The 27,601-nt window shown below is 42.3% G+C and overlaps 1 protein-coding gene across 5 annotated transcripts in view; it reads right to left on the bottom strand.

The window, feature by feature from the left end:
• The window catches only part of LOC128702802 (semaphorin-1A-like), a 548,739-nt gene extending 521,384 nt beyond the window's left edge, over nucleotides 1–27,355 (bottom strand). For 2 of the 5 annotated variants that reach the window (XM_070101982.1, XM_070101984.1), the window contains exon 1: nucleotides 27,085–27,354. The gene's annotated coding sequence lies outside the window, so the exon portion shown is untranslated. Of the gene's footprint in view, nucleotides 1–27,084 lie in introns of all 5 variants that reach the window. The other 3 variants (XM_070101983.1, XM_070101985.1, XM_070101980.1) reach the window with 2 other exon arrangements.
• Nucleotides 27,356–27,601: the final 246 nt, after the last annotated feature.

The raw sequence follows: 27,601 nt of genomic DNA, 5'->3' as shown, positions 1-27,601 counted from the left end.
GTATGTGTATATATATATATATATATATATATATATATATATATATATATATATATATATATATATATATATATATATATATATATATATATATATATATATATATAAAGTATGTACTTCACGGCTGAAATCCGACAACTTTGCAATCTATCGACACCTCCACAACACAAACTAAACGACTGTTCGTCCACACTTATAAAACTATTTGGCTAAAATAGATTATTGGTGTACTTTCTGGAGCAAGGGAACGTGTCAGACTAGTTCCCCTGTTACATTACCGTCACCAGTTTCACGAGTTCTGATGATGTCCGGCCTGAGGCTAGACTTTTACCTCGATTACTTCGTGAAAGTAATTTATAAACTACGCTATTGCTGTCAGCGGCCCGTATGGCTACGTACAGGCCATCACAACTTGGTGCGGCAATATAGTTTCCTCTTGCTGCAGTAACACTTACCTGCTGGTAAAAGGTTGAAGAGTATTATACCGCGGAAAAAAAAAATCCACCTCGACACTAGAAATAGCTCCGCCCTTTTCCACCTTACACAATTCAGGCCAACAGACCAAACTTTGCTCTGAACTTAACTGCTGAATTCCATGCTCGTGTACACTTTTTTTTTTTACAATATATCTGTCAGTGTGAGCGGACGTGAGAGTCAACACCCAGACATTAAGTGTTACACAGCTCTGTCGTTAACCTAACAATAACTACCATCGCCTGAAATACAAAGATATAAAAAGCGTTAAAAATGTATCGCATAATTCTGGCTAGAGGTTTATCTGTGTATCTTATATGTCTCACCCGCCGCCCTCAACCAATTCCTGGTTGAACCCAGCAACTGTCACTTATCAAAAAGAACAAAAAAGGGGCACAATACAGTGACTGGAACAATACTAGTCACTATCACCATGTTCCGCTCAACCACGGCTCTCATACACCTCGATTTATTTTTTACACGAGGATCTTATAATGCCTGAGAAATGACAGGTAATCAGGATAGTTCAAATTCCTTGAATCAAGAGTCCTTCCCATTCCCCCCATAATATATTTTTTTTTACACTTTTCGAATAAAGTTCTCATGGACCGGCATATTCGCGTGCATAAAATTTTAGCAAAAAAATGCGCAATATAATCCTATCTAAGGACATCTTAAATTTTTTAACGCCAGCCGTCGTCCACTGTGATAAGGTAACCAAAAACTGAAATATTCACCGTCTTGTCAGAAATGTGATTAATTTCTTAATATTCAGATGTTTACCAAGCTAAAGCAAAAATAAAAAAAAATATACACTATCTTTGAAAAAGTAAACTAGCTGTGGCTAAAATTAGTTTTTCACTGGTGTGGTGCAAGCGGTACCAACACCCACGTCTGCTCAGCCTGGTGACTGCACCGCACACTATTATCCTTTACCTGAACACACTTCCACTATCATTGTACTGAGGGTACAAGACTGACAAGTGGTTGGTTAAGACATGTGCATCACACTATTATCTTTATTGCAGAAACGTTTGGCCTAATCAACATACTTAGGTCGAACTAGAGATGACTTAAAAATCTAAGGATAACAGACTTACTACGTGGTCAGTTCCTCAGTCTTGGCAAGTGCTAAGCTTCTCAACTTAGAATTTTTATCATGGGGATACGCTAAAACGTGGACAGATCAGACAATACCTCGGAAAGCAGTCTATCCTCCCATTCCTTACATTAAACCTGTTACCTTCCACCCCTCCCATTTTCCAGGCGCTATATACACCTTACTGGTTTAACGTTTCTCTAATATTCCTCAATATCGCTGTCTCTCAATGAATGATTCAATGGAATAACGTGATCTGTTAATGGTTTCAGGGATCATCGTCCCTGCGGCCAGGTCTCAGACGACTTACTTGTGATGCAGGAGTAGTTGGAGGTAGCAAGCGGCGCTTTATGATCACCACACATCAACAAAACCGCGTCGCGCAAGCATCGAAGATTATGCAAACAAAAAGAAAGTAAATGTCTGGGGTCATGCAGAGAGTCAGCGGCACCCAGTCTCCAACGTGGGAAGCTGCAGACTGGGGTCTCGTGGTCACCAGCTAAATCATAGTCATCGAAGCTGCACCAGAGACAACCAAATTGTTACTTTCCCAGATTGAAGCTCTTGGGGTTTAACGTCCGATATGTAATTGACTACACAAGTTTTTTCTGAGCAAGCAATGCTCTCACTACTTCCCTGAAGATCAAAATAAAAAAAAAAGTAACCGATTAAGAGGGGCCGTAACCCCTTGCCACCTCATTCACTTTAAAAAATTGTTAAGTGAAAGTTTTGTCATGCGAGCCCTAAAATCTTTACTTTTCCCGTGTACATCTCACTCACTCTCACTCACTCACTCTCACTCACTCACTCTCACTCACTCACTCACTCTCACTCACTCACTCACTCTCACTCACTCACTCACTCTCACTCACTCACTCACTCTCACTCACTCACTCACTCTCACTCACTCACTCACTCTCACTCTCACTCTCACTCTCACTCTCTCTCACTCTCTCTCACTCTCTCTCACTCTCTCTCACTCTCTCTCACTCTCTCTCTCTCACTCTCTCACTCTCTCTCTCACTCACTCACTCACTCTCACTCACTCTCACTCACTCTCTCTCACTCACTCTCTCTCTCACTCACTCTCTCTCTCACTCACTCTCTCTCTCACTCACTCTCTCTCTCACTCACTCTCTCTCTCACTCACTCACTCTCTCTCTCACTCACTCTCTCACTCACTCACTCTCTCACTCACTCACTCTCACTCAATAAGTCCTCTGCGCCGAGGGAGAATATGTGAACCGGATCACAGTAACCTGGGGTTAGCTGCTAGGACAGACTTCCCGTGAGAACTCCATGTACCAACCCTTCACCCAAGGTGAGGAACTCCTGTGATGAGGGTCGTCTGGCATTCTACCTGAGTTGTAAAGGCACAGGAAAGCTCTTCCTCTAGGCATCCAGCCCTCCTCCCATTATCTTCAAGGATGATCATTCACTAAAGTTTCATGACAAGTTAGCATCATCATCTTCAGGAAGGCAAGGGTGGACACAGGGGGAAGAGAATTAAGACTGTATACGATACTGCAGTATTTGAGAATGGGTGATACGTGGTTTCCGAAAAAAAGCAAAGTATAAGGGAAGGGATGATGCGGCAAGATGGGAAAGAAGAAAGACGGGAGAAAGATGAGAGAAGGGAGATAAGAGGAGAGAGAGGGAAGGAGCGCGTACTCAAGTGAGGAGCTGACATCACACGTAGACATGGTAGGTAATGCCTGACCGCTGCTTTCACAATCAAGACCCGTCAGCTTCTCTACAGAATACCTGATGAGCCGAGAGAGACGACAGGAAGGGTGCAGGGAGTATTCACCAGCAGCCCTGAGCACACACGAACGAATGAGCAGCTTGCGGGATGCATCAACTAACAGCCCTGAGCACACACGGGCCTATTATTTACTTGGGACCTGTTTCGAGAGGTTTCTTATTCTCGCGGCCCCCAACCCCGGGGTTAAGCCTCATCCTAGCCCCCTAGCAGCAGCCTGGAGGACGCATCAACAATCAGCCGAGACCAAACAGAATGGAGGGGCTGCTTTGGATACATCTGAAACCTCTTGAGTAGTTGCAAATCTGTTTGTGGAATTTATATGCGTTGAGATACGGAATTTTCTGAGGTACCTAGTTCTTGACTTTCGTAAAGGAGCAGCCAGTTTAACACAAATAAAACCATTTATTTTTTTCTATTGGCGTATGCAACTATTTTTCCTGAATGTATTGAAAGCTCTCCAGGAGCTTTGTCAAGCCGTTACGGCTTGACAAAGCTTAACACTGTGTCGGTAACTCCAACATTGACATACAGCTTACCTGCGCTGGTCGGAGATCTAACACTAAGTAAGCTAGTATATAGTCCAGTTACCACGGTCCGCTGAAGAACTAGTGCCCACCCTATTTTCAGACGGCAATCCACCTGCAGGCAAGTGTTCTTGTGACAAAAATCAGTTAGGTTCCTCCCCTGACCAAACTAACAATAGTGTTAGCATTTGAAAGTTACCATAATCCAAAAATCTTCCTCCACATTGACAAAAAACAAATAGCAACAGGAGACAATCTAGCAAGCCCGTGTCTTTCTATCTACCACACCATTATTATTCACTTGTCGTGCAGGGTGGTTACACCTCTTCCTGTCTGCTCTGAGGGTGGAGGGGAGTCAGGCAGCAGTCACCGCAGGACGTTGGCTGTAGGCCCTATGGGGTCCCGTCGTATCCTACAGTGCCGTGATTGCAGCTGTAAACGCCTCGTTAAACCTTGCAGCGGGAGTCATGAGCCAAGTGTTGTGACATGAGGACAAATGAGGCCACACGGGGTGAAGGGAGAGAAGATGAGTGGTATATCGACCAGGACAGTGGCCACGATCCTCAGTACAACTTTTCTGAGCAGAAGTATTTTAGTAGTTGAACAATTGTTTACTCTGGCTATTGTTGTATTGCTATTTTATTAATTATTTAGCTGCAGTAACTGTTTTCTTCTAGGGAACCATGCTCTCTCCAAAAAAAAAAAAAAAAAAAAAAAAAAAAACATTCATTGACAACATGCAGTCCAGGGCCACCCTTAAGGGACGCGTGAGTTTCCCTTGTCTCTTAATACATTCATTTTCCCCTATAATCTACCTTGTCCATAATTACTATCGTATTTATTTTGTCTGCTGTCGTAAGGTGAAGTCTAGGATCTTTCCTTAATTCATGGTATGACTTAACAAATCTTCGATGACAAAGATTTGTTAAGTCATACCATGTTTTAAGAAAAGATCGTAGACTTGACCTCACGAAAGCAGAGTAAATACGATAGTAATTATGGACAAGATAGATAAGGGGAAAAAATGAACATGTTATTAGAAGACCGGGGAACTTACGTGTCCCTTACCGCTCTTCTCATCGCCTGACTACAAAAAATTCATTTGTTAGTCTCTCCTCTCAGTCATGTCGACGACCTTTTCTTGCACCCACACCAACTGCGCCTTTCTCGAACGGTTGCAAATTAAAATCTGACGTGTTATTTACCTTCGTTACCAGCGCGTGCAACTTAACAATGCCTCATCCAACGAGGTGTAATCAAGACAAAAAAAAATGAATAAATAAATAAATTTGACAGTAATCTTGTGAGGCAGATTATATCCCACCAAGTACACCTCTACCCACTAGGCTGTGAGGAGGATCACAGCCTAGCGTGGAGGAAGTTGGAGAGAGACACTAGTACACCAACACCATCCTCCAGACCAAGCCTCAAGATCTTCTGAAGGTATAATAATCCTTTATTTCTACAAGTACATGATACAACTTATACAGACAATAACTATCATCAATGACGTGTAATATAGAAAGCCCCTGGTTATGCAGAGCATTTCAGGCAACTTTGGTTAATTTTGTCCCCAGGATGCGACCCACATCAGTCTGCTAACATCCGGATACCTACTTACTGTTAGGTGAACAGGGACAGGAGGAGTCTTAAGGAAACACGCCCAATGTTTCCACCCGTACCGGGGATCTAACTACGCAATGTGTGAGCTGAGTGCGCTACCAACCGAACTGCGGGACACGTATCAACACAGCCTCGCACAGAGGTTATACCCAAACCTTCCGCCTAAAAGTTATCATAGCCAAGATTTTTTACTTAATAAGTAAAAGACCTTTGAAGAGTTTCCATCCACCTGCAGCCAGGCCGTGTGTTATGTTTGTATGGTGCTTGCCTAGGCAACCAGGTTGTTGCTGCTTCATGCTTATGTTTATCAAGTTGCACAACTGCTTAGAGAAAGTTTCTGAAACAGGTACTAGTAGTACTCCACCCTCTTGTTTTAATCCGCGCGTGATTCTGCAGATAACTTTGGTATATGTAAAAAAAACTGGCTTTAGACTCGGTAATCCACGGCGACTTTCTAACCGGTTTAAAAACATTCATAACATTTACTAAACCTCCTACTAACACGGCAGGAACATCTCATTTTAAACAACTGGTCGATTGTTCTGCAAGTGATGCATAGTTCTTAATATTTGCAGACAGAAGAAATGTGTTTACCAGCAAACACAGCTGTGTCGAGGCGCCTGACCTGCAAACAAACGTCTGCAAGATTACTTATAGCAAGCGGAGTATTTAAAAATTCATTTCTATTGGATCAGCAATGGTTAAAAGCTGATAAAACGAAAGGCAGACTAACGTAGCTACGTCAGACCAATCTTAGAAGCGGCACCTAATCACAGGTTTAAACATTTGAAGCCCAGATCCTAAGACTAACCAAACTAAATCAACTAATTAAGCCTGACTACTAGCCGAGACAGATTACTACATACAAGATACTAAGAAATTGAGGCGGCGAATACGGACAAACTATTTAAAATAAGAGGACTGGGGACATGAAGGTATTAAAAAAAAGTAGCATGGATGTTTGGAGGTATGTTTATCAACCCTTCGGGTAGAAAACTGAAATAAACTGGAAGTGGAAGCGTCTAATTCCACAATCTTAAGAGAAGGAATGATGGGGATAATCCAGCAACCAGTAATAATTGTTGAACAACCTTAAAGATGAGCTACGAGGGGAGACTTCTGTCAACTTTAAATCTGAGTACTTAAGTATACACACCCGCTCTTAACTAATTTATGTTTACTTGGATGCAAATTTTTAATTCTGGTTGAACTTCGTCTTACAGAAGACAATCTAACCTTAAAAAAATGGGTGGAGATTGAACTCGTGGCGCGCGAGTCATAAAACTCAAGGCCAGCGCGTAAGCCACTGGGCCAGCTGGCTACAATAAGAGTCATCAAACTAGGTATATTTAGACACCAAACAGAGGTTAGCACAGGCCCCACTTACCACAAATGCAAGTTGTTATAAATGACTCCTGCCAACGTGGCCGTGACGAACTCTAGTTCGACTTAATCTAACCTTATCAAACCTAACCTAAATAATTTACTCCGAGAAATTTATTTTAGTGTAAACGTCAGAAGATAGTCATCCAAGTACCTAACCTTCAAAATCCTAGTAGTGTACACATCAGTAACTGCTACACGTACCTCAGTGCTCTATTTACTCCCACGCTCGTCCCAGTACCGGGCCGAGGCATAACGCTCCTGCATTACACAGCTAGTTTGATTCCATAAACACCGTAGCTTCGCTGACATGACTAATCCTCTGATGCAACACTGCAACCTCATCAATTCGTAAACTAACAACCGCTGCAATCACTATGTGGAATACGCAAGTGCAAGCCGTACTTTTACATGCAAGTCGGTAAAACATTAAACCCCAGACTTGGCAAATTATATGATTGGGGTTCTCCAACGTTGCCGACCTAACGGAAACGGGTTACGGGCGGAGATTTCCTCGGGCAGATTTTTGAAGGCAAGAAAGTGTACTGACGTAGAGAAAGTCTCACACAGTCTATTTATAATACTTTATACGACTTTATTTCTTTTCTAAAGCATACAAAATGCAGTTTACATAAAATATTAAGCACAAAAGAAAGCCATTAGCATACAGTATATTCTGGCAAGATTATTTTCTCCAGGTTGTCTCAAACCTGCACTACCTTACACACAAGGTATCTCCTTGAGGTGTGAGATAAAGGATATAAACTTAAACAGCTGAAGTTCTGGAAGAATAATTATGATATAGAGCTCACCAGGAGAACGGTAATAAGAAAAAATAGTAAGTAAAAGAAATGCGAAGCAATGCCAAGTTTTAAGTCAAATAATTGCCACAAAGATCTTGGAAAGCATCAGAATATAGGTTAAACTGGTATATGTGAAGAAAATGTTTTACAAGTTTGGGAACATCTGTAAGACAACTATACGGTTCTCTCATATTATACAAAAACAAGAATGCATGGTGGGCAACTCTGAAGCTTGCTGGAGTAGTTTTTCAATACTAGTGACTGGCCACCGCGGGTCTGCCAGCAATTGGCTGGGCAGGATGGATCCCACGCTGATAAAACCCACGCCCACAATACCTAGAAGTGAACCTCCTACTGTTAGTTGCCCCACATTGGCTTGGACCGCTCTTTAAACCTCTTGTGACCCCTGGAGCGTCGCTGGCATCACCCTGTAGTCACAAATGCATGTGACCTTTGGTGTTTCCTCATAAGGGTGTAAAATACCATGTATGTCTCCGTGCCCCGGGCAGCAAAATCTATGCGAACAGCTTAACGCTTACTTAAGAAAATAACGCCAAATAGTGTAAAAAAGACAGCCTGATATGATTAAGGTTTCAAGACCATCGACTGCACGTGAATCATTAAGACTGCCATTCATCTATAGACCAACATCTAAACTAATTTAATTCTTTAAATGAGTAATTAAAGTGAAATATTTGTGTGTGCACGCACACGAGGCTGAGAGTGAATCTGGCAAGCGGCAAGTTAAGAGGCGGGTCTAGGAGCCGAGACTAGACCCATGCAACCACAATTAGGTGAGCGGCTCCCCCCCCCCCCTGCCACACCAGGCATTTTAGACATGTTAGGCCCATCTTTGAATGTGCAGCACCTGTATGAAACCTACACTTCACAGAACTGGAGAAAGTGCAGATGTAACAAGGCTTATTCCTGAGCTAAGGAGCATGTGTTATACCTGTACCTTTGATATACTTTACCGTTACTTTGAGGAGATGCAAAGGAAGACAGTCGAACGATATTGGAGGACAGAAGAACCAGGGGATATACGATAATACAAAATACTCGTGGTAATTGATAGGGTAGACAGGGACAGGTAACATCCAGGTTCTGAGAGGAGAGAAATGAGAACTCTGACACGGATGGAATATGAAGACAGACGAACATCAGGGATGTCAGTATTTCTTCAGTCTCCGGGTGGCCAGAAAGTGGAATGATATCTGAAGTGACGGAGGCACCCTCCATACATAGCTTCATGAGCACGTACGATAAGACTAGTAGTGAATCTGACAAACAGCAAGGCGAGAAGCGGGTCCAAAGCCACATACAGGCGAGTACCTCCCTATCTGAAAAGCCTGATAAATAAGTTATCTTCAGGGATATGTAGTGTAGGCGAGCCTCTGGCAAGACAGTGATGGAGTGATAAAAGTATTTTCCCTTTTCCGGGTCACCCTGCCTCGGTAGGAAACGGCCGATGTGTTAATAAAATTATTCTAGCCCCTTGTTTGACGCTAAAGCTCATCGTGAAATTAAGAAGACATCACTATAGTATTGTAGATGAATGGTTCAAAGAACCGACACGTTGTTAAATTAGACACATTTGCAACTCTTGGGTATCTTTATTGAGGAAACGTTTCGCCACACAGTGGCTTCATCAGTCCATACAAAGGATAAACTTGAACAGGAGGAGAATGAGGTAATCAGTCTCTCAGCCTTGAGTCGATGTGGTCAGTCTATCAATCTTGAATAGAATACGGCATGAGAGAAGGAGCTTATAAACCGTATGGCAGGAGAGGTGCAGCAGTTGTAGGTGGCGTCACTATAGTGTTTACAACTGAACAAAATATTTACAAGAAAACATTAAAATTTACAATACGACATGATGCAAGACCTTGGTTCTCAGGGTAAACCCATCTGAGTAAGACCATCACGCAAACTTCCCGGGAGACACGACACTGCCTTGTCAACAGATGTGTGCCAGTTTCGAGGTCAACCTAACACGAAATTTTCCACGAGATGAACAAACACAGCGAGGATTTTAACCCCTCCCCCCCCCCCCCGCACCACTACCTTAACTAGCCACGCCCGCCCACACGCCATTCATCCCGCCCATCAACACACCACCAGCTGCAACACTCCCAGCAACCACCACAATCACAATCTCCAGCGACCAAACGCATCTCAACTGCCACCTCAACTTCAGATCTACCTCTTTTCGCCATATCAGGCTAAGACTTCATCTCCTCCAGAAATTCTTGCCTCACGCTCAAAATTTCGCTATAAGGAGGCAGCGCACCTGTGACCTGTCCTCTCGGTGTATGGCCAGCGAGCCATATTGGGTGCCACACCGTTACGTCAGCAAGAGGGACTTCCTCTAAGAGTCGTTACCTTCCATTCATATTCGTTGGCGTCAAACTCCTGAACGATCTATTTGATACTGTTGGCTTAAGGGTAAACTTATTGGGCACTGCCACTGCTTATTGTACATACCTCCATAAAGACTGTACGTATCAAAAACAGCTGATACACAGTTTATCCTCTCAGCACAGAGTAGCGAGACACTCCAAACTCACCAAAGGTATATCAAAGGTAGCAGTTCTGTTTCACGAGTTGTTTCACAACCTAAACGAATTGTGGTCACAAGTGTCATTCTGACATATTTAATAATAATACTCCAGTCAAAGTAATATGAATGGGTTTTTATTAATATTTTCTATACAGTTCTCAAAATGGTAAAAAAAGTATTTAACTCGTAACTGAAGATGAGTACTAGGTTCAATTCCATTATAAAAAAAAAAGATTTTGGTAGCTCCAGAAAGCTCTGAGCTTTATTCTGAGTGACCGGAACAGATGAGGGGAAGAGAGAAAGCAAAGAACCACGAGAGGAAGGGCGAGCAGAGGACGTGTCTCAGGGGATCCGGAAGAGGATGGAGGAGCATGCAGTGTTTGTAGGTCGCTGTGGAGGGCGGCTCTTCCCCACGTCCCTTCTTGCTTGGTATACTCACACAACACATCCCTCGCATCTTCATACTTTCTTATTTTTCATGTTTGCAATTCACTCTCATCATGGCTCTTAACATTCCTCAACACCTTTGTGCTACTCAGTGGTGTACTACTACCAAACTTTCAAAGATTTTTCTTCCATGTAAGCCTCCACACACCTCTAGCGCACTATCCTACAACACAGTCTTTCCCTGTCTTGTATCCCATTTTTGCCATTTCTCATACCTCCCTGTGATTTTCCTCTTCCATTTCTCTTTCTTCTCTACAGTCATTAACACTGTTCATGGAAAGCGCTAAAAGTGTGGTGGTCATGCAACACCTAGAAAAATAACACACTGGAGTTTGATCCAAGCACGGAAGGGGTGGAGGAGAGTTGTATCCTATTCCTGGGATCAGGAGCCCGTCACCGGAGTCAACAACTCTCCCCTAAGTGGCCATGGTTGCTGGGCAAGGGAAAGGAAAGGAAGGGAAGGGAAGGCACTTCCACAACTTTTAATACAACACCCGTCATTACCCTGTCAGGACGGAGCGCAATTGGAAATTCAGATTACTCTTCCCACGTCAGGTCTGACACCCTCAGCTCGTTATTATTTCCACCACTTCCAGCAGTGATATGCTCACTACTCTACTGATTTGACTAAGTCGGTGCTGGCCGATAAACAAGTTCAATCAAGTCTATTTTCAGCAATAAGCTATATTGAACTATCATTGGAAAAGAATTATACTAATAGACCTCTCAGATTTTATTGTAATATCATGCTAAACCCACGTGGGTCATTCAGCATAAGTGAGGAAGGCTCGATCCTCTGTCCGTTAAGCACGAGACGAGCTTCCTCCCTATTTTTACCGTTCAGAACTATCCACTTCTAGATCATGATTACACACACACACACTTCGCTACCCTTCCACCCCCTCCCCCCCAAAAATCTGGTCACTATCAAATGCTTTCTCTTCGGAAAATAAATTCCCATACAAGGATTTTTACCCCCCCCCCCCAAGAGTTCCTTTCTCGCTTCAACTAGAGCGCCCCTCATGTCATCCTCTGCCTTCCCACCAGTGCAGTAATCGGCTTAAAACGAGAGTCGAAACAGTACAAGATCAACCACTGCCCTTCAATTACTGCTACTACCGATTTTATTCTGCCTTTGACTTTTCTTGCATGAAATATTGCATGGAGTGTTTTACTAATTTTCAATATATTTCAAACAAAAACAATATTTAAAAAGTGCAAATCCTAGAAGTCCCCGGAGTCGAGGCATCAACATTACCACATCTCTTCAGCTTAAAACTGGTTTCTAGCAAAGCCACAAAGTGAGTAAGAACACTGGCCTCACAGGACGAGGTTATTGCCTGCTCCTTATTATCTACTGCCCCAGGTGATCACGTCCCCTGGGCTTCCTCTCGACTAATCCAAGCAGCGGCAAAGAGAGACTTCCTGGTTTTCAATTCAAGATCTCTCCACACGAGGCTAATTTACAGAGCGTTGGGACCAATAGGTCAAAGTTCTACTCAGTAAATAACCTCCGAACATTCACATCATGTAACACGAGCTACAAAAAGTCAATCTCGCTAAATCCCACATAGAATATCACCGAGATCTCGACATACCCTTTGACATATTAAAATCTCTTCACTGGGACTATCCCTGATTTTTGTGTTGCAGGGTCGCAACACAAGTCGCTACCACTATTTTACACCAGTAACAGCTTAAAACGTCACACAACAAATTCAAAGCAAACATTATTTATCCCATAGATATTAATTCCGCTAACCAATAAATGAATTCTAAATATCAATGCAAATTGGGCAAGACTGAGTGGGTGATTCAACATGGAAATACACAAATATCCCGCACATAGGAGAGAGGAGCTTAAGACGACGTTTCGGTCCGAGTCGGACCTAAACGTCGTCGTAAGCTCCTCTCTCCATGTGCGGGTTGTGTATTGTTCTAGTCATGGTATTATGCCTTTTTGTTCTTTGTAGACATGAAAATAAAAGCTCAGGGTCCATCGACGAGCTGGAGGCGTGATACAGACAGAAAACTTTTCCTATTCTTCCAAGTCATTTCATATTCTGGTCTCGTAACGGAGAAAGTATTTTCTTAACGATGCCCGTAACCATCAGCAGGTAGACAGCGGGTAGATAGGTCCCTGTCCCCTCATTACCATCACTACAGGAGGCGCGTCGTCTCTCACCTTTAATTACTTCTACCTATCACTACCTGTCAACTTTAACAGATAAAGGAATGTCCCGACGAAAAGAATGCGTCGATGTTTTAGTGTTGATATTTACACGAAACTAACGTTACACGAAACTATTCTTGAATTCTCGGTTTAATATAAATATGCATATTAAAACCATTTAGAGCAAATATTAAAACTGTCCTTTAAATTATTTGGCAGATTAATGAAGTTTGTTGGCAGTGTGTGGGTATAATAATGTGGAGAGTCGTATTCATCTGGTAGCCAGTGTACATTTCACGGTAGACTAAAATATTACAGTTGCTATAACGTCTACTACTAAGACAGCACTTTACATATATCTGTTAATGGTTCCCGGGTTCAACGCCCCGGGAGTCCAGTTTCAAACCAGGCCTCTTCAGCTGCTAAGAAAATGTTACAGGAATAAGAACTATTAAGCACACATGAAAGTCGTAACAGTGTTTTACAGTAATGGGTTAAGCACGACGCAGCCCTGGGAATAACAGGTCCTGGCCAACTGCATGCATTATTAGACCGTGCACTTACCCCAGATCACTACACACATTAGGGTAGTTACTGCTGTGTGATCCAAATTGTGATGATATAAACTTTACGACGTGACAATGCATCTACAATTTGCCATTTTTCCTCTCATTAACCTGCTGGGCGAACTATTTGCACGAAATGGCATAAAGCAGTTCAAGGTGGATATATATAAATTAACACTGGTATAAAATTAGCACTAAACATTAACTTAAACATACAGCTTTGGTTACTCCGACTACGTAAGGAATCCAAGAGTAATAATTAGTAAACTTAAGACCAATACACTACTGGTAATGCATGCAACAAGGTATTGTGCTGTATATCCAGAAGTGTAACTGGGTTGCTAATGTTATCCTACAATGAAGTGCTTTGCTATATCACAAACTATGTTCACCCTGCCGTTCAACAGCCCGCCAGTCCAAGTATACGTGTGTGCCTCCAGTCAATCAGTCTGCCTATACTATATAATCGGGACTTTAATGTTCTCTTCAGTTCTTGCAAGAACATTAGGTTTAATGTTTCTCACTTGATATTCACTTTTCTTTTATTTCCTTACGAAATCCACATCAAGCATCCCTATCCCGTATTTAGCACCACCATCTTCCTCACCAGTCCATTCACTCTCGGCCTCGTCTCACGTTTCACTCCTACCTCCAATTCTCTCACCTTACATAATCTTAGGACTGAAGTCGCTAAAATAAACCCGTACCACCCATTTTCACCATTTTATTTAGTCTCCCTATTCTTCTACCAACCGTATACACGCCTATCAATTTTTCTTTACCCCTCCCATGCAATTGAAAAAAAAAAAAACGCGCATGAAGAGAATTTGGAGAATATAACTTAAAATGAAAACCAAGATACTAAAAACTCGCATTAAGTCAAGAACTTCGCTGGGTCCTTAGTCATAATTTTGTAGTACTATCACAGCACAACAGACTCCCACCCCCGACACGCCCCTCTGATCATGATATGCAACATATACTCCAGGGACTACAACTAGATAGTGGATAGGGGGTAGGATTTGTCATGGACACAGCAGAAAACTTATAGCAACTAGAAACAACAACAAAAAGAAAGTACAATACCGTGAATGGAACTTATAACCCACACAACGGAAAGAGGTAGTTACGACGACGTTTCGGCCCGACTTAGCCAAAGTCGGTCCGAAACGTCGTCGTAAGCCATGTGCGGGTTATTTATGTAAAGTAACTAGATATAAAATAACCCACAGGGATGTTAGGAAATACTTTTCAGACTCCGGGTGATAAATGGAACACACTAGATGGGAGGATGTGGAAGAAAACTGATTCACTTCAATGTTTCAAAACTTTTTTTACATCATAGTTTCAACAGTACGTAAGTTAACATATTCGGGCCCTGGTGATATTAATCAAGCTGGTCGGTAAGAGTTGAAAACACGGGGCCAGGATATATGAATCTACTCTTGTAGCCACAACCTGAGCGTTTACAGCCATTTTTTTTATCTTAGCAAGATTGCAAAAGTTAACAAGGTGTTGTTACCCTAGCATGAGCGTCCTCTGAACGAATCTGCCAAGATCTCTTACTTATTTCTGCAACACTGCAAGCTCCCGATGTGATGACTGCAATACGAAAGGCCTAGAGCTATTAAACTCCTCCTGTGGTTATTGTGCATCTTGTATCGCTTGTTCGAGCTTCTTGCATAATGCTAATACATATAATTATACAGTCTAAAAACTTATCTACGGCTCCAACTTGACACTTCTCGCTCGCTCCACATCAAGTCTGCTGCTGAGTCAGGGTGTGGGAGGACTCTGGAAGAGGCGGAGACATCCCCAAGGATGTCATTAATCAAAGAGGATTCCCAAGCTACTATGCCGCCTTCCCTAGGCGACGCCCGGACACTTCAGGTCCTTCAGGTCATTTAGTCTAGACAGACCTGAGAGGCAGAGAGGTAGTTTTGAAATTTAACCTGCCAAGAGCACTAAATGATCTGCAATACAAAATGAAACAAAACGAAGGAAAAACTATTACCAACTAAAAATATTGGACAACTTAAATTATAATTACCGGAGCTTCCCACAGGAACAGGAATTATATAAACCCTAACGAAAGCGAAAATATCTAAACCGTGGACAAACAGCTGAAATGTACTTCATGTCAGATGCACGCCACAAGTTACACTGGGGAGGGATAGGGCTCCTGAGTACCTACAAACAGGTAACCGTGGGTGACGTATGTACCAAACTCTCAACGACAGATTTGTCTTAAGTGATATTCTTGTGGAAGGAGGGTTAAACATCCTTGTTGATAGTTTGTTGGGCCCATCGTGTTTGCTGCCTCCCGAGGACATATCTATGTGGCCCATGAAGCCATTATGGTTGAAATCTGGTAGAGTGAACTTGTTATAGCAGCCAGTTTTACCCTGGAGGTTATTCCGGGGATACGCCCCCGCGGCCCGGTCCATGACCAGGCCTCCCGATGGATCAGGGCCTGATCAACTAGGCTGCTACTGCTGGCCGCACGCAGTCCAACGTACGAGCCACAGCCCGGCTGATCCGGCACTGATTTTAGGTATCTGTCCAGCTCTCTCTTGAAGGCAGCCAGGGGTTGATTGGCAACTCCCCTAATGCTTAATGGGAGGCTGTTGAACAGTCTTGGGCCCCGGACACTTATGGTGTTTTCCCTTAGTGTACCAATGGCGCCCCTACTTTCTATTGGGGGCATTTTGCATCGCCTGCCCAGTCTTTTGCTTTCGTAGGGAGTGATTTCTGTGTGCAGATTTGGGACCATTCCTTCCAAGATTTTCCAAGTGTAGATTATGATACATCTCTCCCTCCTGCGTTCCAAAGAGTACAAGTCAAGTGCTTCCAAGCGTTCCCAGTAGTTAAGGTGCTTGACAGAACTTCTACGTGCAGTAAAGGATCTCTGTACACACTCTAGATCTGCGATTTCACCTGCTTTGAATGGAGATGTTAATATACAGCAGTATTCCAGCCTAGAGAGAACAAGTGATTTGAGAAGGATCATCATTGGCTTGGCATCTCTCGTTTTGAACGTTCTCATTATCCATCCTATAATTTTCTTTGCACGTGCGATCGTGGCACTGTTGTGATCCTTGAAAGTGAGATCCTCAGACATTACTACTCCCAGGTCCCTTACATTATTTTTCCGCTCTATTGTATGGCCCGAGTCAGTAGTATACTCTGTTCTAGTTATTATCTCCTCCAGTTTTCCATAACGGAGTAGTTGGAATTTGTCCTCATTGAACATCATATTGTTTACCGTTGCCCACTGGAAAACTTTGTTTATATCTTCTTGGAGGTTAACCGCGTCCTCAGCAGATGACAGCCTCATGCAGATCCTAGTATCATCCGCAAAGGATGATACGGTGCTGTGATGTATATCTGTCTTATGTCTGATATGAGGATGAGGAATAAGATGAGGGCGAGTACTGTGCCTTGTGGAACAGAACTCTTCACTATGGCAGCCTCCGATTTAACTCTGTTGACCACTACTCTGTGTTCGATTTGTTAGGAAGTTGAATATCCATCTCCCCACTTTCCCAGTTATTCCTTTAGCACGTATTTTATGGGCTATTACGCCATGATCGCATTTGTCAAATGCTTTGCAAAGTCTGTGTATATTACATCCGCATTCTGATTTTCTTCCAGTGCATCCAAGGCCATATAGTGATCCAGTAGTTGTGAGAGGCAGGAGCGACCTGCCCTGAACCCATGTTGCCCTGGATTGTGCAGATTTTGGGAATCCAGGTGATTTGCAATCCTGCTTCTTAGCACTCTTTCAAAGATTTTTATGATGTGGGACGTCAGAGCTATTGGTCTATAGTTCTTGGCTAATGCTTTGCTGCCACCTTTATGGAGTGGGGCTATATCCGTCGTTTTAAGTGGCGGTGGAATTTCACCCATGTCCAAGCTCCTCCTCCATAGTGTACTTAGGGCACGCGAGAAGAGTTTCTTGCAGTTCTTAATGAAAACAGTTCAATGAGTCTGGGCCCGGGGCTGAGTGCATAGGCATGTTGTCAATGGCTTTTTCGAAATCTATCGGAGTTAGGGTAATGTCGGAAATATGGCATACATTTTTGGAGTTTTGAGGCTCATTCACGAAGAAATCATTTGGGTCATCGATCCTCAGACCGATCAGTGGTTCACTAAACACAGAGTCGTACTGGGATTTCAATATTTCACTCATTTCCTTGTTGTCATCTGTGTAAGTCCCATCCTGGCTGAGTAAGGGCCAGATACTAGATGTGGTATTTGTCTTGTTTTTGGCATATGAAAAGAAATATTTTGAATTTCTTTCAATTTCACTAATAGCTTTAAGCTCCTCCTGTCTCTCCTGGTTCCTGTAAGTCATTTAACTTAAGTTCGATAGTTTCCCCTTCCCTGGTCAGCGCCTCCTTTCGTGTATCAGATATTTTAGCACTCCTGAGGAGCTCAGCGACTCTTCGTCGTCTTCTGTAGAGGGAGCGTCTTTCTCTCTCCAGTTTACTCCTGCTCTTCTTCTTTGGTATTACTACTCGTGTCTTCTTCTTTCATAGGGGAATATGCCTAGAACATGCTTCAGCTGCCAGGAAGTTGATCCTTTCAAGGCACTGGTTTGGATCCATGTCATTTAAGATATCTTCCCAACATGTTTCGTTTAGGAAATGGTTTATCTGGTCTCAGTTGATGTTCTTGTTGTTGAAGTTGTATTTTGTGAAGACACCTTCACAGGTACATGCATTCTGCTGATCAGGACCCCTATGCATGTACGTCCGGACTTCGATTAGGTTGTGATCGGAATTAGTTGTTTTTGATATTCTTATGTCTTATCAGGTCCTCATTATTTGTGAAGATAAGGTCAAGTGTGTTTTCTAGTCTTGTTGGCTCCATTATCTGCTGGCTTAAGGTGTGTTTTTCGCAGAGACTTAGTAACTCGTGTGTGTGTGACCTTTCATCTGCGCTACCTCCAGGGATTGTTTCAGCTATAACATTATTTGCTACATTCTTCCATTTTGTATGCCTTAGGTTGAAATCACCAAGCAGTAAGATGTTTGGGGATGGAGCTGGAAGGTTTTCCAGACAGTAATCAATTTTCAGTAGCTGTTCCTTGAACTGTTGTGAGGTTGCATCTGGTGGCTTATATACAACCACAATGACTAGGTTTTGGTTCTCGATCTTTATTGATAGAACTTCAACTACCTCATTTGTGGTGTTCAGCAACTCCGTGCAGATGAGAGACTCTTTGACATACAGGCCAACCCCCCCTTGTTGCCTGTTCATTCTGTCGCATCTAAAAAGGTTGTAACCACTTATCCATATTTCACTGTCAAAGTGATCTTTTGTGAGAGTCTCTGTGAAGGCTGCAAACATTGCATTAGACTCCTCTAGAAGTCCACTGATAAGAGGTATTTTGTTGTTGGTGGATGGCTTAAGGCTCTGTATATTAGCAAATATGAACGAGGTTGCATTCTGTGTTTGTTGGGGGGATTTTATTGGCATCAGTAGTTGTAATTCTGGAGAACAAAGTGTTCAACTCTTCGACAGAGCAGTGTTGTGGCTGGCATGTTCTGAGTGCATTGTCTGGCACTAAAAGTGTCAAATATATGCGCGCACGCACATACATACATTCACATTCCTCCAAAACTGGCATCAGAGTAAATGATGATCCTAGAACTGTCCGAACAGAGCTCACGTTCCTTTAAATCTGACTCTCAAATTTGAGCTCTATATCAAAATACTGCGCCTGATAACAGTACAGCAGTGTTTATGGCACATCCAATGGTATGCGGAATTAAAGCTATGCAGACTAAACAACTCATCCGAAGCTAATGTCAGGTTTTTACTACGACTCACAAGGAAAAAAAACGATGGCGATATTTAATGTCAACTTTTGTCTGTAGTACATTGTCTTTCTCAGTCTTATTTCCTTAAAAAAAAAAAAAATCGTCTTACGCATTATTGTACGCCTTAAATGGTTCAACTTTGTTAATTGATTGTCTAACCATAAATAAGCACAGATAAATCAGTTAATGATAATAGATAAAATAACTTGTGCAATTAATGTGACATTTTACAGTAGCAACATTTCGCTCTCCTGGAAAGTGAAACATTACTGCAATAAAATGTCAGGTGAATTACAAGTGTCCTACCCAACACTGTCACTCTACCAGCATTATTAAAACGTTATTATAACAAAACCAAGGTCGGTGTACAGGTCGAACCAAGAACGTTACTAACGGAAGGTAGGATGGGAAAAAGATCCCCAACCTTCCCTCCGCCGACAGGAGACTCAGGGTAAAAATCCAGATGTTGCAGCAGTGATAAATAGCTAGGACAGATGTTCGGCTCACTCGGGCTACACACAAACTGTGAGTAAGCCTTACAATATTATGTTTTGGGGGGAAAATGGAGAGCCATCTTCACAGCTCCTAGTCTAATTTTATCCCGTAATGGGGTCCCAATCTTTACTAGTTTTTAAAACAGAAAAATATATTTTGAGGCAAATCATGGAAATATATTGTTTTGAAATGTTCATCATAAAAAATCACAAGAGCCAAGACTAAGTAGTGTCACAGGGGAAGAGGGGGGTTATGCTATAATCTCGCTATACGATTTTGACCTAAATAGACGCCAAGTAAACAGCACTGACTTTATAATTTAACCACATTTACAATGGAGTGCCAATAAATGCTCTAAACGCGACGTATCCCTTCTTTCAGCAGTACAAACCTATTAAGCAAACGAATAGCACAACCGTCAATCATACTTGCCGTGGTATTGACCATGAAGTTTCCTATGGCCGCACCCAGGAGAACGACCCTCTAGCCACATTAAAACCCTCACCGCCTCTCCCGAAAATAACCGTCTGGCCTCCCCAAATGCCTGGCACCCCTCCCCCTAACCATGAGCAAAGGGTAAACACAACCCAGCTTCTCTCCTTCCTGGCTGCCTGCAAGCAAGCACACGCACGCACGCACACAGGCTATGCTCGCCTAGCGCATTGGCAAGTGACCAGCTATGCATGTATCCTGCGTTAAAATTACCTGACGGGAGATGCATATTAAAATAGTGTAGCTTTCGCTTTGCATATGAGCTAGCGAACGTTATCTACGTCGATAGGATACAAAGAAATTTCTTAACATTCTAACATTTAATGACATTTAAAGCAAGTCCAGTGTGCCAGTTACGCAAATTGAAAAAGCAAATAAACTGTACCACACGTTGCTCTGCAAACCCTTGCTACACATCAACCCTCCTCCCCGATCACCACCACACCCGTCCATCTCAACCCCAAACGCCCCTCCCCACCCCAGATCCCTTCCTAAACCACTACTCTCCCTGACAACCCCCACACACCCCAATCAGCATTCCCCTCCCCCTAGACACTCCAACCGGAGGGCTGCGTAGCTCGCTGGTGAAAGCATTTTATTTCCTGATGCCCATGCCCATCTAGCTGCAAAAATACGTACTTTAGTTGCATGTAGGAAATGTTAGAAATCTTCAATCTAAGATATACAGTGTAAGAAAAAAAAACAATCATGTGTGTAAGAACCTCCAGTATTTGCTGAAAGTATTCAAGTGTTTGGTAAAAGGTATCAAGTGTCTCTACTCACAAAAAAATCCCCTCCCCCTAAATCGGCCCTTAATCTTATCCCCCCCCCTTTCCTTTCAAGTTCCTCTGATCTTAAATCTTATTCCCTCTATTTCAACTTCAGTTCTCACCCTCATCAAGGTCTTTATGATTCGACTCCCCCTCCTGGTCATCACTCAGACTACGATCACCAGCAGTCTACAAATCCTTCAGAATAAAACTAAACCAACTAACTCTGAAATGTTAAGATAAGATAAGATTTCGTTCGGATTTTTAACCCCGGAGGGTTAGCCACCCAGGATAACCCAAGAAAGTCAGTGCGTCATCGAGGACTGTCTAACTTATTTCCATTGGGGTCCTTAATCTTGTCCCCCAGGATGCGACCCACACCAGTCGACTAACACCCAGGTACCTATTTGCTGCTAGGTGAACAGGACAACAGGTGTAAGGAAACGTGTCGAAATGTTTCCACCCGCCGGGAATCGAACCCGGGCCCTCCGTGTGTGAAGCGGGAGCTTTAGCCACCAGGCCACCGGGCATGGGCTTTAATTTTTTTAGCACTTGTATAATTTTTGGAAGCTTTATAACTTAGCCAAGAGTAGAACAAGACGACAGCTCACTGAAGGCAAATTGAAGGTAAATAAATCTTTAAAACGTTTCTCGCCTTAGTAAAATTAAACAGAATAACTGCGGCCCATATTTATAATGCTTTAAAATTATACCTTCCTTTCTGGGTTAAAGAAAATTCAATAAAAAATACCGATTCCGACTGTGATATCCTGACGTCTTAGTGGAAAAGTAAAGACTGACCATCACTACAAATTCTCACACCCGTCAGTTCCTTACAGAGCTAGTCACTACCTTTTAGTCAATTAACTATCCTTAGAACCTCACAAAATCCCTTATTCCACCCTAAAGCTCCCTCCCGCCCGATCTAGGATGAAGGTCTTAATATGCAATACACTGGAGAATTAATAATGATCGCTAGATCAAGAAATTTAAAGATGCAATTAAGCAGAGTGAAGTGGCCGCCCGCCACACAGTCTGCCAGTGGAGCAGAGACAGACCTCACTGTTGCCAATTCCATAATCACGATTTACGAGGAAATCACTCCCTCTCTCCCCTCTGTTCTTTACTGTCAGCACTTCACACTGGTTAAACATTGTTACTTTAGAGCAACACATCAGTGTAAAATCTGAACTATTATAAATTAAATTGGTGACAGGTAACTATCAAATGTTGTAGCGTGGAGCCTCGCGCGAGGCTAGTGGTTGCCTGCCCTCCACCGCCCAATGTATTAAATTTTACTCTCCATCTTCCTAAACAACCTAACGGAGAACTACGTACAAAATTCACCTAGTAACTTCCTGCAGTCAATTAAGGCAAAGAAACTTTGCGATTAATCTAATTTAGAGGCAAACTGAAAACAAAATACAAGAGAAATTCCTAAATATTTGACGAGGAAGTTTGAATGAAGAGCCAGAAGTTCTCCAGGAGTACAACCCCTCATTCAACCCTGAGACAACATCCACAGATAGTTAACACGTGTTCAATTACAGGTATAATAAAGACGATTGTTAAATTATCCTGCATAAACCAGACGAGACCAGCAAAAAATTACTACTAACAAAATTATGGCATCTTTTTCCCTCCAATTCATATTTTTTACACAAATTTCGCAACAATTGCGCAATGGATATTTAAATCACTGCCTAGTTAGCTACCCCAACTGGGCCTCTCCCACTGCACCAAGAACGGAGTAAGACAGCCTAATTATATTTATACATTCTCTGAATAACTTGGTTTAAGGAATATAACTACACTAGGCCTACTGGCCACCCACTGGTTTAAGGAATATAACTACACTACGCCTACTGACCACCCACTTTGGGCAGGACCTAGACACAGGCAGTTCAGGCCTGAGGAAAAGAATGTCAACTGCTTGGTCAGGTCACTGAAGGCTAATGTAAAAGATTAAGGTCTAGTTTTCAGTATTAAGAGGAACATTAAAATATAAAAGAAAAGCAGCAAGGAAATTCAAATGACTAAAGAGCATTGAATGCAGAAATATTCACTGGCAGAGAAACACATTAACAAGTTGCACTGGTAAAGTTTACTGCATCGGCAGATTTATCACTGACGTGGCACCATTACTGATCAATAACATTCTTCTGTGTTCATATGAACACAACGGATCGTTCTCCTAAAACTTTCATACTTATTTAAGTACCATATAAGCATTTTAATGAGCGCATTAACTGCAAAACTCAAGAAGCCTCGCCTTTATTTAAAAAAGTATTTTGTTATATATACACTGTATAATTTCCGAATTTGAACGTAATGCATAATAGATTTGATGATCGTTTATGAATAATATTTACCAAGCCAGATCTGATTATAATTAACCTCGACAAGTTGGAGAAACTAACGTGGAAATCAGTTAAGGTTTTCTTACCACTAAGTGCGACCACAAGACGAATGTTCCTATAGCCGGCAGCACTAGAAAAGTACTGGAAGTTGTAAGTGGCCTCCAGAAGCAGAGAAGATCAACCAATTACCTTTACAAGGTTGTTGAATTGCCTCTGGCAGCTTATAACATCAGCATTTAAGAGTACAACAAGGACGAACATCAACGAGTGCGCCTGTCCCGGGTTGGTGAAAGTCAGTGGACGTGTAGTGCTAGTCAATCACAATACTCTTAGCTGCCCCTGTCACGGCACTACAATACTCTTAGCTGCCTTAGTCACGGCACTGCAAAACTCGCAGCTACCTCAAGTCACGGCAGTACCTATATTATTGAAGCCGGGAGACACACGGCAATCATTCCCCTCTCTGTGACCCAATTTCTAAATGTTAATACAATACAAACTTGCATAGTGGTTGGAAACACTGTCATAAAGTTATAAACGCAAATAAATTATGTCGCTTGATAATTCAATTAAAAGATAAGAGTACAATAAAAGCTTAAGTACAAACCAGAATATCTATACTGCCATCCATAAAAACGACCACTAAGCACAACTTAAAAAAAAAAGGAGGTTAAGGTGAAATCTGTAAACTCCAAAAGCATGCATGTTATTTGTCCATCTATTAAAAATCTATATTATATTCAACATTCAAACAAGATTGAAGACTTATTTATAATAAACAGCTTCGATGATCCATTTTTAAAACTGCTGTACTGTACGTGAGCGACCAGGAAGAGTTGTACAGTAGCAAACAGGACATGTAAATGACACCTACAATATGGAAGACAGAAAAATCGGGTAAGCTACGCGCATTTGGGATAACAGTATTTAACTAATCAATACTGCCCGGGTCTGGGGCCGGGCCGCGGGGGCGGTGACCCCCAGAAGAGACTACAGGTCATTAAACGAATGAAACCTCCCTCGTTTCATTTTAATCGAGAGGCTTGCTAAAATACAGCAACACAATCTTGTATTTGACAGGGATTACGATGCTTAGCTCATAACAATTTACACCAAGAAAAGATTGTAAAAAATGTCAATGACAACCAACATTAGTTTCTTAAATTCCCTAGCCAACAGCTGTTTCACTAACACTGCAGTAGCAACATACTATGAAGGTCATTCCCCACCCAACGAGCATCACTGATGTATGACATCCCTCCAAGAAGAGGCCTTCTCTCAAGGCAACAATCACCCAAACCTCGCTTCCTTGTCGGGGAAGAGCAGGGAGTGGGGTGATAAGCACGAGATATTTTCCAAATTCTGCCACGAAATAGCTACCCATATTTAGTAGTATCGGCCGCCAAAAAATAAACTACTCGACCATACTACTTTAAAGCTTGCAGAGAACCTTATAATACTGGACGTTACAGAGCAATTCTTCAGGTTTACGTTTACCTGCCTCTAAGTATAAACATCCATACAATATCATGTACCACATGCGGAGCTCCGGTCAAGCTCAAGTCTTAGTGTGTAGTCGTATGGGAAAACTTTCCCTACCAGAAGGAAATGAAAGTTTACATTGAGGCCTGTATTCCGTTTTGGAACCTTTGCGTGCCCCGTGATACACCAAAATTCCAAAACTTAGATCACGTCTAGGAAGTTTATTAAGATGGGGAAGGTTCCCGTAAGCTTTTTCTTTCTTTTTGCCCTGAAAGAAAGTTATCAATACTTCATACTCGTAAACTCCGAGTTAGGAATTAAAGGTTTGGTTACAACAGTAAATACAATTCATAAATAACTCAGTTTGGAAAGGAACTTCAGACGACGTATAAAAGACAGTCCATGGCCCCGTGGCTAAAGCTCCCGCTTCACACACGGAGGGCCCGGGTTCGATTCCCGGCGGTGGAAAAATTTCGACAAGTTTCCTTACACCTGTTGTCCTGGTCACCTAGCATCAAATAGGTACCTGGGTGTTAGTCGACTGGTGTGGGTAGCATCCTGGGGGACAAGACTGAGGACCCCAATGGAAATAAGTTACAGTCCTCGATGACGCATTGACTTTCTTGGGTTATCCTGGGTGACTAACCCTCCGGGGTTAAAAATCCGAACAAAATCTTATCTTATGGTTTACTAAGTTCGTTTAGTGCTTAACAAGACAATTGTAGACACGTCGGAGTACAAACTGTACTACAAAATATTAAATTATAATGTATTGGATCCTTTTGCTTTCCTTATTCACCATAGTTTATAAACTGCATCATTAATAAAATGTAGTGGAATTAGTCAGCTCCACTTTTTTTTTTACTACACCGGGAACAAACAAGACAGCCAGTCATAAGGATCAACACCTCAGAGACTTGTTACACTAGGTAACAGGATAGTAAACAGCAATCAAGAAGGGGAGGGGGGTGGACTAACGTCATAAATGAACTAAACTCAAGCCTGTGACACGTTTCGCACTGACTGGTTTGATGGTCCGTGTTTAATCAACCCAAGACAGCGGGTAACAATCTCCTTACATTCAGTATACCCTTTACTTTTCCTGTGTACTTTTTATTCATATTTCAGTAATATTTTCCTTCCAATTCATGCCTGATTTGAGACCGGGCCGCAGGGGCCATGATTCCTGTGAAGACTGCCCAAGTTTAACGCGAGACTTTCGGGGGTCAACGTCCCCGTGGCCCGATTCCAAATCAGACATCACGATGGATGGCCTAATCAACCAGGCTGTTGGTGCTAGCAGTAGGTAGTTTGCACTACAACCCTGCTAATCAGCAAGTGACAGACTTATCAAGTTCCCTTTCGAGTACAATACCTACCAATGAGGTATTAAACCTCAACTGTTTATCCCTTACAATTATACATACAGAGGAATTACCAACAAACGCCTAGCAGTCTTCAAGCGGGAACCGGACAAATTATTGTTCCTGATCAGCTAGGCTATGGATCTTACATCTAACTACACGTGGTTGTACCAACAGCCTCGCTAACCTGGCCATTAACCAGGAGTCTGGGATCAAGCCGCGGGGGCGGTAACCCCCACGGCTCGGGGGGCTTACATTCGAATAAAAAATAAATCAATGGCATCATACATACAATTTACCACTATGCTAAAAGTACAAAGTGAATCAAAAACTGAATTAAAAACTTATTCTCTCATGGGTGAGTAAGTTGAACCTGCCTAGCACGGGCCGGTAAGGCCTACTACGGCGCCTCTCGTGTTATAATTGCACATCTACCTCGCTACAAAATTATAAACACCTCCACAAACATTTTATATTTCAAGTTAATACAACTTTAACCATACAAAATTACACTCACGTTACTGTTTAATATTTCATAAATAACAGCCGTCAGCATGAAATTGATTCTGGGGTGAACAAACTGGTCTACGTTTTAGTTAATATCAAACACTGTTCTTGGTTAAAGGAATAATGGCTTCATTATTAAAAAAATAGAGGTGTTGGTCAGGGTACATTTACAGTTTTACAAAAAAAGGCAGTAAAACATTACTAGCTTCAGAAGCCCCAATGTTGAATATAACATGAAAAGCTGCATGCAAGCGACCGCTACATCACGAGAATAACAGTCACGTCTAATGCATGCAACTTTGAGAGGCAAGTACTGAACCTCACGTAGCAAAAGTTACGCCGGTAACACAAAAACTTTCCTAAACTTACCTCTCTTTAAAGTCCAATTAATCCACAAGGATAGTATAAATCCGTTAGGTCACTTAACATTCCACCATAAATCAATTGAAAGTATCACTTCATCATACGTCAAAACTTTTAGTAAATTCTCACACCACCGCAGCAATAAACGCAAAACTTTAAAAACCACCCACAAACACAGTAACACCCTTCCTCTGTCACTTCCACCGTATTACTGAGGAAAGTTGGCAAGAGAGACCAGCAGCCTGGGTGAACTCAAGTCCGTATAGTGTGATGGTTGGCCACAGCACCGTGACGCCACGCCACATGGCCGCTACCATTGGCTCACTTCTACCAGCGTCACACACCCGCTTAACTTAAAGAAACGCTCACCTGAGACTTGGAAGTGTCCAGGTAAGTTGTTAAATGTTTAGCTACACTCATTCTGCATACTAATGAGCATCCTCGAGTCCTATGGACGCTAAGCAGCTCCTGATGCGCTCTCGCTTCCAGAGATTAGATAACATCACTCTCACGTTCTCTACCA

Source organism: Cherax quadricarinatus, chromosome 79 (genome assembly GCF_038502225.1).
Source record: "Cherax quadricarinatus isolate ZL_2023a chromosome 79, ASM3850222v1, whole genome shotgun sequence".
NCBI classification, from domain to species: domain Eukaryota; kingdom Metazoa; phylum Arthropoda; class Malacostraca; order Decapoda; family Parastacidae; genus Cherax; species Cherax quadricarinatus.
This window is presented reverse-complemented; position numbering and strand designations above follow the sequence as displayed.